Source organism: Triturus cristatus, chromosome 10 (assembly GCF_964204655.1).
Source record: "Triturus cristatus chromosome 10, aTriCri1.1, whole genome shotgun sequence".
Taxonomy (NCBI): domain Eukaryota; kingdom Metazoa; phylum Chordata; class Amphibia; order Caudata; family Salamandridae; genus Triturus; species Triturus cristatus.
Window position 1 is genome coordinate 1,115,243,054 of NC_140593.1, and position 14,999 is coordinate 1,115,258,052.

The following is a 14,999-nucleotide window of genomic DNA, read 5'->3' on the forward strand; positions in this document are numbered from 1 at the left end:
AATATAATTGTTTGTTCATAAACAACTTTTGATACAGTTTTATTGGTCGATTTGGCTATAGTAGCCTTAATATTTTCTTGATACTCTTACTGTAAGGGTGTTATTATTCACAAAATGGTTTCACTTTATACTACAGATACTTAAATAATTGATTGGCATTACACAAGGTCATACTGATTAATATCCAAAACACGAGTGTCAAGGTATGTAAAGTTTACTCCTCTTTAATTTCAATTTCACCAATAGATAATTACCTGAAAGTTTATTTTGCCAGGTCGAAATGTCAGTTTAAAACTGTACACATTTGCAAGGCTGAGAGATTTTTAAAAGACTAATTTTGTGTGTGGCACAATGAGTGCTGCAGCCCACTAAGTGGCATTTAATGTATAGGCCCTGGGTATCTGTAGTACCATTTACTATGGACTTCTAAAAAATAATTAATGTACTGATGAGGTGTAGGGCAATTTCACCATGTTTAGAAGGGAGGGTACAAGCATTTTACCATTAATTAGCAAGGAAAATGAGCACAAAGTCCTTAAAACCAGCAAAAACGAGTTCAGCAAAGGAAGACAGAAGGAAGGTAAAAATCGGTGGTGACCCCGTAGAAGGGGCCAGGTCTAACAGTGTTAATATAAATCCTTTTAAAATAACAAATAATCAAAAAACCTATTGAAAATTCTTAAAACCTAATTTTTAAAAATACAACTCAAATAATTAACCACCCTATTTCCCTACAAAACAAACAACTCTCTCCTAAAATATACATTATTTAAAAAAATAAAATGCACATTATAATTTTTAAGGAAAAATACAGTAAATATCGTTGAAAATGTAAACAGTTTACAAATTAAATAAGCATAGTTTTAAATGTATATAATTTAATTAACTTCCTATGTTATTTTCCCTACAAACACAACAACCCATTGTGGAAATATATCATATTATTTAAACAAATATATTAACTAACCAGCATATTAAAATTAACACATTACACTCAAATACATAAAATTACAATTAAATACACAAACAACTTAGGGCCCCATTAGGATGGCGGGCGGACTTCAGTCCGTCCGCCACCCTAGAGGTGCTGGGACAGGCCACCAGGGGTGCAGCAGTCCTGCACCGCCAATTAGGATGCAACCGCCACACTGGTGGTCGCATCCTGTATACCTAACATTGCGGAGGGTGCTGCTGTAAGCAGCACTTGTCGCAATGCCAAAATGGCATGTTGCACAATGCCATGCACACGCGGTGCCTGCCACCTTGTGCGTGGCAATGTAGCGAGGTACCATAGGTACCCCCCAAGTGCATCTCCCCACACCCCATCCACTTGGGGGCCGGCAACAGGCCCCCACAGCAATTCCCGCCTGCCGTTCCATGGCGGCCATGAAAAGGCCTGGACCTCCAGGCATCATAATATGGATGGCTGTGCCTAGTGCACAGCCACCATATTGTACCCGTGTTCCTCCCGGCCGGCAATCGTGCGGATTGCCGACTGGCGGAATAGCGGCGGACAGACTTTCCGTCTGCCGCGGTACCCCCAGCCATGGTAATATGGTGGGGGTAAATGTGGTTGTGATGGCGGGCGGATCGCCACCGCCGGCCGGGCACTGGAGATCCACCCACCATCATAATGGGGACCTTAGATATATAATAATCTGTTAAATATTTACATAGTATTAAAAAATAAACATTAATATTAAATTTCAATTCATTATAATTTAATTAACTTCCTAATCTATTCCATAAAAAAACCTAACAAGACGCTACTTCATTAAAATTACAAATTTTATATAAATAATTTATATTTCGAATTACAAATTATATATTTTAATGATTATTAATTGTACTAACTCCTAAAATTAATATATTAAAATGAATATTTGTAATTAATTTAAAATTGATATTTATTATGACAATTTTAAGGTGCCAACAATATTAAATAGAACAAGAGTATTAAACAAGCATTGGCATAGCCAATAGGTCTCGTCTTTGGGACCTTTTTAAGTGTTTAGTTATGCAGCACAATATCTTTGGTGCAACAACATCAACTGTTGCATGGCTAAACACTTATAAGGTCTCAAAGGCGAGACCTATTGGCTATGCCAATGCTTGTTTATTAGGGCTTTGTGTTATTAGTTTGATTATTTGCCATATGCACTGCGACTACTTAATTTCTTAAACCACGTTGAATTTTTGCATTTATTTACGAATCTGGGTTCTGATTCTAACTAACTTTTTATTTTCTATCATAATAATTAGAATATTTAAAGAAATATATAAACTGAGAACTGGAAGATGCCTAGTTCTGCATATCTTTCCTTAGTGGTCTTGGCTGATTAATTGAGGTCAGGGTGCTCCGTTTTCCGTGAATTGACTCCCCAAAATGCTAACTAATCCAAAGGTAAACATGTGTGTGTATGTGTGTTTTTGTGTGTGCGTGTGTGCACGCACGCACGCACGCGTGTCTGTCTGGTTTGTGCATTTAGTGTCTGGTGTATATTAAGGGTGTGTGTATAAATGTATCTGCATGTATGCATGTATCTGTTTTTTTAGTGGGTGTTTCAGGGTGTGTGTGTGATATGTGTGTGAGCTTATTGTGTTCAGTGCATCTGCTGTGTGAATATATAGTGTTTGTGTGTATGCTTCTGGATGGTGTTTGAAGTGTGTATGCACATGTGGTTGGTTCGTTTGTATGCATGTGTGTATAGTGCTTGTGCATACTTTGGCATCTGTGTTTTGTTGTCTAGTATGGGTGCTACGTGGTGTGATTGTGTGGTAGTTGTGTGTGTGAGGCGTTATGCAGGCCCCTGTAGCCTCTTTAGCGCAGGGTAGCCACCACACTTTAGGGATCCCATTCACTCTGAGGCCTATGAATGTCTGTATGTCTAGACTCAGCAGCCCTCCCACATTCTGTAGGGGGGGCATGATTTAGGATCCACAAATGTGTGTGTGTGTGTGTGTGTGTGTGTGAGAGGGAGAGATAGAGGGAGAGATGCAGCTGCATTCAGCGAATGCGTGATTCAGGTGCTTGTCTGACGAGTATGCACAGCGTATGGATCTGTGTAGGACATAGCATCTGTACAGCGCATAGACGGTAACAATGTGTGTTAACTACCTTTACACTACTTAGAACAGTCTTTGTGCACACGGCAGGCTCTGTGTATAGGTCGCAATTTCACATAAGACTGTTGTTTAACTGACACACTCTCTCCTTCTCACTGGCACTTGTAAATACAGTCAAGCACCTTTTAGTGCTCCGTGTGCTGTTGTATTCACACTGAGAAGGACTCACTGATGGGCAGTGAATGTTAGAACTGACCCTGGGTTGCTGCTAATGTCCCCACGTTAAACACGACTGATCAGTTTTCATTTTCTTGGTGTCATATTTCTATCGGTGCATGTGCATTTAGCGCCAATATTTGCCTGTGCTTATGCAATTTTTCACCACTGTGGGCTTCACAGCACAAGAACAAAATCGACAGTTGCATTAAATGTCGAGGGCTAAAGTAAAATTTTGAACCTGGCAGTCGGTTGGTGCAAATGTTACTGTTGTTGTTGTTTTAAAGTTTGTTATTAATCACATATTACATTCTTTATTGAACGAATGCATATTTGCGTCGTGAGTAGTGCAATCGCACGCACACTGGTGCAATCTATGTAATTAGACCTCTGGAGGTCTGCAGGATCTCCCAATGTTGGCTTTTCCAGTGCAGTATTTTGAGGCGATGGTGGTTCTGGGTGCACAGCCACCTTTGAGAGTAGGCAGAGGCTGCACGGTTATATGTTACTGCTCGCTATTTCGGGAATTTGTATTTATGGCACTGTAATCAATTTTCGCACACAAATAATCTTCGATGAGGACTTTGCGTGCGATGGCTATGAATACCGATGTGAAAAGACTGCGGTGTATTCAGTTAAGGGACTTCATTGTCATCATGCAGCAAAAAGACGTGTAACAATCTAGGGAACACTAAAAAGAATTACAAGTATTATTTAAGGAGAAATTCAGAGCCTTCAGTCATTCACTCCTCCCACCATAGAAGGTTCTAAGCAATAGTTCACGATGATGGATTCCTGGAACCTTTTATTAGCTGTACTATTTGGAGAGAAACAGAGCTTAATTTCAATTGTTAGTTACACGTCATATAGTATATTATCTTCATTCCCTCTACGCGGAACTGTGAAGCAAGATACGACGCAGGAAACCACATCATGTGTTCCACGCAGGCAGCACTGCAGATACAACATCCTTTCAACCAAGTAATCCCACACTGTGTAACGCGCCTGACAATGCGCTTTGGCGATTCGTGAGGGTATGAAGCGCTATACAAATACAATTACAAATATAGTTATTATGAGCACTGAATTTAACTTTGCATACACTATGAATGTCAATAGAAGGCCTGACCCTTGTTTTTCCCTTCGTCCTCTTCTTAAATTTCTTAAATGAAGGATGATAGCAGCGGCCCTTCTCACCTGTCCTTCCTAAAAATTTACACAGAAGCAGCAGGAGAAAACAGAAGAAAATGCCAAGAAAAAACAAGCAAGCGCGCCTCGCGCTGAATGTTAAAAAAATAAGTTTGACGAGGAGGCAGCAGGGGGAGAGGAGGGGGCCTGCTCCTGTTTCCCTTGTGGGAGCGAGCAGGAACCATGTGTTTGAAATTAACACATGGTTTGAAAGCTCGCTCCTGCAAGTGAATCGCCAAACGTGCACGCGTTGCCATTCAAAGCAATGCAACGCATACATGTTTTTGCATGAAAAGCTGGATCGATTTCAAAAGGTCGTTTCCTTTGTAACGCATGCGCGCTGCGTAGGCGAGACCTAAAAACAATATTATATAAATGAAATATATCAATTCCTTCAATATTCTGTTCTGCAATCTTTTGGGAATTAAAATATTTTTGACACCTCTCTGGGCTACGGTTGGCTCAAATATGTTAGCAAGGCAAAGCAGCCAGGCTTTCCTTTTCAAAATGCACTTTTACATGTGCAACTACTAACCAAAACAACAATACAGTTAATAGGTACAGAACCCAACATTTTCAAATCACCCACATTACTAGGAAAAACCTTTAATGAGTTAAATGCCATGAAAAAGTAGAAAATATGATGTAGCAAATTCAAAGTATAGAAAACAGAAAACAAATAATAATTAAAAATATAGGATAACAACCATTGGCAAAGCCAATTGGTCTACCTTTGGTCGCCAACATTTTAAGAAGAAGGAAAAAATGGGAAAAAGAAGGAAATAAGGAAAAAGAAGGCAAAAAAGAAAGAAAGAAAGAAAGAAAGAAAGAAGGATGAAAGAAGAAAAGAAAAAGGAAAGAATTAAAGTAAAGCAAGAAAGGAAAGAAGATGGAATGAAGGAAGGAAAGAGGGTTCACAGTATAAAATATTGGATACTAAAATCCAAATTACACCCCACCTGTGTTTACATAAAACTGTTACAACTATCCTGAAAATTAAACACAATAAAGTTTGGTTTTCTTCCTGGGCAAATTTTATTAAAGAATCATTGGTGAATCCAAGTCCAGGAACACAATATAGTATACTGTGAAATAGCAGCAGCCCACTACAAAAGGAATTTACAACAGGATTGAAAGGAGACAGGAACTGATAAACCTGAAATGTGTCCTGCGCTCACTTCATCTGTGTCCTACCATAACAGCAAAAAGAACAATTGTTTCAGGGTTTCACTCCTCATTAGGCAGGATAGCTTGACTCCAGTGGCATGGAGAGCACAGGTCCCACGTCTGTGCATACCCGATCCACTTGGGGTGACAAATTAAAAAAGAACCATTGATGGACAGAATGCAGAACAATGTCATACATTCACCCCAGTACAGAGATCTGGGCCTCAATTCATCTTTATTTTGCTCACCATGCCATTCCAGTTTGAACCCAACCATATGCAAATCAGTCTTGACCTTATGCCCAATGGGAACAGTCCAGCCCGTACTGCCAGGCCAGGTCCTCCCTGGACTGGAAACAAGCATCCTAGGACCGGTTTCGGGGTTTCACCCTTCATCAGCCAGGATAGATTGACTCCAGTAGCATGGAGAGCACGGGACCCATGACTGGGCATACCCGTCCCACTCGGGGTGACAGATGCAAAAAGAACAATTGATGGACAGAATGCAGAAAAATGTCATACATTCACCCCAGTACAGATATCTGGGTCTAAATCCATTGTCTTTTTGCTCATCATGCCATTCCAGTTTGAACCCAGCCATATGCAAATAAGTCTTGAGCCTGTGCCCAATGGGAACAGTCCAGCCGGAACTGCCAGGCCAGGTCCTCCCTGGACTGGAAACAAGCCTCGTATGACTGGTTTCGGGGATTCACCCCTCCTCAGCCAGGATAGCTTGACTCCAGTAGCATGGAGAGCATGGGACCCACGTCTGGGCATACCCGTCCCATTCGGGGTGACAAATGCAAAAAGAACAATTGATGAACAGAATGCAGAACAAATGAAGAAATGAAAACAAAAGGAGGGAAACAATGGGAAAAAGAAGGAAATAAGGAAAAGAAGGCAGAAAATAAAGAAGGATAAAAGAAGAAAAGAACAAGGAAAGAATTGAAGGAAAGAAAGAAAGGAAAGAAGATGGAATGAAGGAAGGAAAGAGGGTTCACAGTTTAAAATATTGGATACTAAAATCCAAATTACACCCCACCTGTGTTTACATAAAACTGTTACAACTATCCTGAAAATTAAACACAATAAAGTTTGCTTTTCTTCCTGGGCAAAGTTTATTAAAGAACCATTGGTGAAACCAAGTCCAGGAACACAATAGGAATTTACAACATGATTGAAAGGAGACAGGAACTGATAAACCTGGAATGTGCCCTGCGCTCACTTTAAATGTGTCCTACCATAACAGCAAAAAGAACATTTGTTTCAGGGTTTCACCCCTCATCAGCCAGGATAGCTTGACTCCAGTGGCATGGAGAGCACGGGACCCACGTCTGTGCATACCCGTCCCACTCAGGGTGACAAATGCAAAAAGAACCATTTATGGACAGAATGCAGAACAATGTCATACATTCACCTGAGTACAGAGATCTGGGCCGAAATCCATTGTTTTTTTGCTCACCATGTAATTCCAGATTGAACCCAGCTGTGTGCAAATCCTTCTTGACCCTGTGCCCAATGGGAACAGTCAAGCTCAAACTGCCAGGCCAGGTCCTCCCTGAACTGGAAACAAGCATCCTAGGACCGGTTTCGGGGTTTTACCCCTCATCAGCCAGGATAGCTTGACTCCAGTGGCATAGAGAGCACGGGACCCACGTCTCGGTATACCCCTCCTAATTTGCATATGGCTAGGTCCACACTGGAATGGCATGGGGAGCAAAAAAACGATGGATTTAGGCCCAGATCTCTGTACTGGGTTGAATGTATGACATTGTCCTGCATTCTGTCCATCAATTGTTCTTTTTGAATCTACCGTAACAGCAGGCCCTAAAGGGAACTACATTGTGTGCAGATGCCAACTTGGGAAAAAGCAGAATGCGGTTACTCAAAGTGACGTTAATCACAGGCTTAAGTAGGCTGACCAATTGCCCCAGGCACTATGCTTTAGTGGGCAGATTCAAACTAGGAATTAAACTAAAACAGACCAAGGGATGAAGAGAGGTGGTTGAAAGCCCCTTTAAGTAAGTATATATACATATTATTTTAGTAAAATCAAAAGGTCTTGGCTAACGCCAGACCTAGAAATGGTAGTATACAGGGAGCATAAGAACAGGACCTAGACAACCTTTAAGTTGAGTTTTTATAGATGGGTGTAATCTAGGAGTTGGTGGTCCCTCCATGTCATAATATTTAATTTTGGAGTTATAACCCTTGTTGAAGGTCAATGACCTTCATCTAGGAAATCTGGGAAACAGTGCACAGAAATTCTCCACAGGTTGGATATGTCGGTAGAGCAGGGTAAGCTACTATGATACTGTGGACTAAAGACCCTCTGGCAAAGACAGCAAGTCCTAAATATTGGTTGCAAAAATATCAACCCACTGGAATCTATAATATAAAATCTACATTCTATAGGACATTAGTGTAAAAGATATTTGGGCACAATACTTTTGTAGCACCATATTTATGCCACTGATATTCTGACATGGAACCATTGAACAGCTCTATTTAGCCTCACATTGTGTTCCTAAAAGCAGGTAAAACATTTAAGATGTTGTCTCAGACATTGCATCTTCTGTTAAAAGGCTAAGCACATAGTCCGAGTCCTCCTGAGATGAACATTATGTAAGGTCCAACTTTTCCAAAATATTCAGAAGCACTGCTTTCATTATTGAAAAGAAGTCCAAAGATGCCAGTCTTTTAATGCCAGATGCTGTGAACTCCACACTGCTAATGTCAGGTCTGCAGCAAAACGTTCAGTTTCAATTGGGCCTGAGGATTTCTCTGTAGCAGCAACAGCTTCCTTTGTCCAGAGTGCCATCCCTTCTGCACCCTAAGCTAAAATATCATGGAGAAATATCCAGTTGTCGCTGGTCCTTTGGCTCACTTCTAAGAAGGCAATCATCATCCTATTTTCCTGGAACCTCTACCTTTCCACTCAGAGAAGGAGGCAAGCTACCCCACATCCTCCTCAGAAACACAACTCACACAAATAGAGGCAGTAGCTCATGGGGAGATACCTGATGCTGTATTCCCACCGAAACACCAGAATAGATGAAATTCCACATTGGATGCTCAGAGAATTCCTGTGCAAGAGTGAAGGGAAGTTAAGGTCATCCTCATGGAAGAGGAAGCTTCACACACATAATTGTGTCATGCTTCATCATTGGCAACCTCTTCCCACCCTGGTAGGACAGTGCCACCAGGGCGAACTCGACCCTCTGTTGGACCTTTATTAAATGGGCACAGCAGGTAAGCTTAAAAAATGGGTGGGATGGTAGCTGAAGAGCAATGAATCACACCATCTCAAAAGCTAGGCCAACATGTTTCTGCCCTCATTAAATAGTTCTAATGGGTCTGGGGCATTCCTCAAGGCCAATAATCCCTAACTGTCTCCTAACTGCCACTGTGCCTAAGTATTAAGAAATAGAACAAGTAAAAGGAAACACAAATTCTAATACACTCAGGTGAGTCCTACCTCAAATGGAACGATAGCCAATTTAGCCCATTTAGACAAAAGCAATATTTATACCAGTCAGTCAGTCAAAAAGCTTTATTTCGATAAATGTTATCATAAAAGCATATACAGAAGGATTATTTATACATATCACCTTCCCTGGGCAAGAACATTACAATATTATAGTTATGTGGGCACCTAAGTAACACTGCACGCCACTGCACTCATAGCACACGTGATATGTGATAAACGAATGCAAAAACAACGTGCACGCATAGTGCATAATATTATGTACAGAGCATTAATACTCAAAAAATCATGATATACTATGATCACTTCCTACAAGTATCCCATAAAATCCAACATCTCTTACCCTAGACTTTAGGGGATACCAGCTTCCTGGTCAAAGAGGGGGACGATGTCCTTTGTAGTCGCACATTGTTTGAACTAAGAAAAAAAATGAATTACATAGTAAAAACAGTCGTTCGTTGTGGCCAGCAGCCCTGGATCCCTGTTAGTTAGGGGTATGTCCACACAGGGTCGACTCCAAACCCTGCACGTTATTCCCAGCATTAAATTATTGGGGGATCTGCCTCTGCATTGCCAAACTTCTCATTTACTAGGTCTAGGGCCTTGTAGTACCACAGGTGGAGGGGTAAGGTCTTATCATGAGTTTGGCGGTCCTCCCGTCAGCCCCCCACCATCGCGAGATGTCATCAGTGATGTCATCAGTGATGTCAGTGACCATGTCATGAACGATGTAATATGTGATGTGATGTCATCAGCACTGCATTGCGGGGGCACAAGTTATAGTTAGCTTAACTAACTATAACGGCCGAATTTCTCTGGTTTTGTACAAGTGAAATGTCCAACTAACTATAACGTCCCTGAAACCTGTGGTTTTTCAGTGAATTTCTAAGGTTTTTTAAATGCTAATTTCTAACTATAACATCCCTGAAACCTATGTTTTTCTCAGTGAATTTCAAAGGTTTTTTTAAATGCTAATTTCTAACTATGCCTACAGAGGTAGGACATGTGCAGAAAGAGGAAAAAGGCACAGAAAGAAGCAATAGAAATGAAGAAAGAGGCAACAGAAGTCCAGAAAGATTAAGAAAAGTGAAGAAGGAAGAAAGAGATATGCAGAAATAACCAACAGAGGTGCAGAGAAGAGGCCTTGTTGCAAAGTCATCCTGTGCCCCCAACTGTTTGCTGACTGGTAATGGTGATTACTGACTGACTAACCAGGCCCAGAGTCAGTGCTATGCTGAAAGACACTTAGAGCACAGTGAAAACACCTACATACACTAGGGTACACTATGGGTTGGGGTACCCCTGTGATTGGCATGACCTCCCCTGTAAGGCCCTAGTACATAATAGGGCAGGGGATTAAAACTACCTCTAACTCAAAGGTGCAGAAGGAGGCAAGAGAAGTGCAGAAAGAAGCAACAGAGGTGTAGAAAGAAGCAAGAGAAGTGCAGAAAGAGGCAAGTGAGGTGCAGAAAGAAGCAAGTGAAGTGCAGAAAGAGGCAAGAGAGGTACAGAAAGAGGCAAGAGAGGTGCATAAAGACACAAGAGAAGTGCAGAAACGAGCAAGAGAAGTGAAGAGAGAGGCAAGAGAATTGCTGAAAGAAGCAACAGAGGTGTAGAAAGAAGCAAGAGAAGTGCAGAAAGAGGCAAGTGAGGTACAGAAAGAAGCTAGAGCAGTGCAAAAAGAACCAACATAGGTGCAAAAGAAGGCAAGAGGGGTGCATAAAGAGGTAGGAGAGGTGCACAAAGAGGCAAGAGAGGTACAGAAAGAGCTAGGAAGGGTGCAGAAAGAAGGAAGAGAAGTACAGAAATAGGCAAGAGAATAGCTGCAAGAAGCAACAGAGGTGTAGAAAGAGGGAAGGGGGTGGAGAGAGAGGCAAGAGGGGTACAGAAAAAGGTAAGAGGGGACGCAAAGAGGCAAGATAGGTACAGAAAGAGGCAGGAGGTGTCCAGAAAGAAGGAAGAGAAGTACAGAAAGAAGTAACAGAGGTGCCGAAAGAGGCGCAAAGGGTGCAGAAAGAGCAAGGGAATTACAGAAAAAGGCAAGGAAGGTGCAGAAAGAAGCAAGAGCAGTGCCTAAAGAACCAACAGAGGTGCAGAAAGAGGGAAAAGTGGTGGAGAGAGAGGTAAGAGGGGTGCAGAAAAAGGTAGGAGGGGTGCACAAAGAGGCAAGAGAGGTACAAAAAGAGGCAGGAGGTGTGCAGAAAGAAGGAAGAGAAGTACAGAAAAAAGTACCAGAGGTGCTGAAAGAGGCGCAAAGGGTACAGAAAGAGCAAGAGAAGTACAGAAAGAGGCAGGAAAGGTGCAGAAAGAGGGAACAGGGGTGCAGATAGAAGCAAGAGAGGTACATAAAGAGAAAAGAGGGGTGCAGAAAGAGGCAAGAGATCTGCAGAAAAAGGCAACAGAGGTGCTGAAAGAGGCAAGTGAGGTGCAGAAAGGGGCAAGAGATCTGCAGAAAAAAGCAACAGAGGTGCTGAAAGAGGCAATTGTGGTGCAGAAAGAAGCAAGAGAGGTGCAGAAAGAGGCAAAAGGGGTGCAGAAAGAGGCAAGAAAAGTGCAGAAAAGGCAAGAGAGGTACAGAAAGAAAAGAGGGGTGTATAAAGAGGCAAAAGATCGGCAGAAAAAGCAACAAAGGTGCTGAAAGAGGCAAGTGGGGTGCAGAAAGAGACAAGAGATCTGTAGAAAAAAGCAACAGCGGTGCTCAAAGAGGCAAGTGAGGTGCAGAAAGTAGCAAGAGAGATGCAGAGACGTATGCTTCCCACTTATCTGAAACTAGCATGGGTGTTCTGGAAGCAGATGTGTTTCTTATAAGAAATATTATCTGTGGTGTAGATTTGCATTTGAGCTGAATTAAAGTTTTGGAAATTGTGCATGTATATTTGTATAAGATTGAGTAACTGCAAGTGTGTGCTGTAAAGTCATACCCAAAGAAAATGAATTCTCTCAGACTCGATGACGACTTCCCAATGGAATCTGAACATGTGAATTGGAAGGCTACAAAAAGATTCCAGCTGTAGGTGCTCAGCTCACTGAGCTTTCTTGCCAGCCTAAAAAAAGACAATAAAAACATATGGGAAGTTAAAACCGGAAACCCATAAATATGACGCTGGCAGAAAAGACTGTAAAAGAACACTCTACAAAACCACAAACATATTTTTTCAAATTGTTAAAAAAGTAAAACCAGGACATAGCCCTGTTGCCACTGTTATGTTTTAATTTCTAACATCAAGATTTTACAGCCTCCTTTTACTTCAGTTCTGATTTCCAGTGTGTGGTGGGTGATACAAAGGCACCTCTCTCTCTCTCACCCTCCCTCTCACACACACAGTGTCTGATTACACTGCCCACGAAAAATGGTGGGGTGAGATTGCTTTGCAATCTGCTCTGTCTGAGGGGGACCAGATTACAGACAGAGGCAGCAGAGGCTTCAAGGCTACCAGGAACACAGCCAGACCCCTCAGCACAACGGAGTGCACTTGTTCCGAGTAATAAACGCATAAAAGATACACAGGGACCTAGTAAGCAGCTGTCCCCAGAAAACTCAAAGATGGTCTCCAGCACCCCTGAAGATCTGCTGAGGGACCCCGCTTCTGGTTTCTGCAAACAGTCCCAAAGGGTCTGGTAAGTTTGGCAAAACCCCCCGTTTCTGTGGATTTTGTGGCGGTTGCTCTAACGTGGTAGTGTCAGGCAGATAGATGTGATGTGGGAGAGGGTGGTACCTGGGGAGAGCAGTGGGCGCAGAGCCGGGATCGGGCGTGCGGGGAGAGAACGCTGGCTGGAGGCATTCTCATTGCACCTGGTGCACAGTGGACAGGGGCATATGTGCTAGACGTCGACCGGGGAGGCGTGTTCAGTGGACCGGAGAGTGCCCGGGCAGGGTGTGGAAGTCCTCAGCCGGTCTGCAGATGCCGGATGTATTCTCAGCAAGCGTGGACATCCAGGGGTGGGGAAGTATGGGGCAGGGATGGGTGTGGGCAGAGGCAGAAGTTTAGGATGTGCCAGCAGTGTGGCATGTGTTTGTGGGGCATACGGTGGTGATGTAGGTGCATTTTGCCGCGTGTTGGCGTTTGGTATTATGGCAGAGTTTTTTGTAAATTCTTTCCAGATACAAGGGGAATGTCTGCGCTTTGGTGGGGCAGCAGTGCAGCTGGGGGTGGCTAGCGGCCAACGGAGTGCACTTGCCCCTCTCAACTGCAGCCCCACCGTGAGACGGTGTCCTGGCTTTGGAACCCAGAATTATACTGTAATGCAAGTCTCACACTTAACTGTGTGGGCAGCCCACTCGTGTGTGGAGTTGTGCACACCCAGTGCTGTACTTTCTTTCTAACCTCAGTGGTGCGGGTGGATCCCAGACGGTCAGAGCATCCCGGGCCAGGCTTCCTCTGCTCGTGGCAGTTCCGCCTCCATGTTGCTGCCCGGGCTTGTGCCCTAGGTGTGGGGGCAGGCAGCGCCAGGTTACGGTCAGTCGGAGTAGTTCTAAGCAGGAAGGGCTGGGCACCTCAGATACCCTGGTATCCCGGGTGTATATATATATTTGTTCAAGCCCCGGGGAGGTGGCGGTCCCCGGGGCTGCGGGGTCCCCCGCGTGCCACCACATACAGCATAAACATTGCCCCGGGACCTGGCCCACCCGGGGGCTATCAGATAACGAAGCGTGGGAGCCCGCACTTTGTTTTTTAAAACATTTTCTCTGTAGGATTCGCGCACCCCAAAAAAAAAATTGGGGTGGGCTGGGGGTCCTTGTGGGACCCCCTGAGCAGGCTTAGTGGGTCAGGGTGTTTCTACCCTGCCCCCTTTTCTTGTTTTTCATCTTTGTTTTACTGTTTTCTTGTGATTCGGTTACCGATTCACAAGATGGCTGCCAACACTTCCTCAATGAGAGTGTTGGCAGCCAATTAGAATGAAGCTTGTGCTCGGGAGGAGTCGCGACTCTTCCTCGGTACTCAGATATCGATATTTTTTTCTTTTTTTAATTTCTCAGGAACTACTGAACGGATTTACACCATTTAAAAAAATGGCACTTTCCGAACCTTGAGCTACCTTTTTGCCAAGTTTGGTGTAATTCCATTCAGCAGTTCGGGCTGTAGCCTGTTCCAAAAATTCATAACATGAGGAAAAGGGGCTTTTTTTCCCAGCCCCCGCTTGACAAATCACCCTGAAACGTTCGGGACAGAAGCTGACCGGAGCGCCCCACCAGTTTTTAAACCTTCACGAAGATTCATCAAACGGCACCAAAGATATTGGCAAATTATGGATAATACGTCCTAACTATAACTACCTACTGGCAACCACCAGTTGGTGATATATATATATATATATATATATATATATATATATATATATATATATATATATATATATATATATATATATATATATTACCTACTGGCGGTCGCCAGTAGGTAGTTATAGTTAGGACCCCTTTTCCATAGGAAAACCTCAACATTCTATTTTGAATAACTTTGGCGCCGGTCGATCAATCCTCGCGAATTTCTCAAAATAGGTGGGGCGCTACGCTCCGCTCCTACCCTGAAAGTCTCGGTCGGGGGGATCCGTCAAGCGAGAGCTGAGATAAAAGGGGGGTCCCAAAACGCGTTTTCCCCATGCATTTTTCCATAGGACCTTTAGAACGAGCTACAGCCCGAACGGCTGAACAGAATTACTCGAAATTTGGCAGAGAGGTAGTCCCTAGGTCAAGGAAGTGCCTTTTGTAGGTTTGGTGTAAATCTGTTCAGTAGATTCTGAGAAAATAGCCTTTAAATCAATATATATATCTGAGCCCGCTTACGGTACGCTTACCGTACGCTTACCGTAAGCGTACGGTGGCGTGCGCGAGCGCGATTCTGATTGGCTCTTAGATCTTAGTAAACATTCGAATC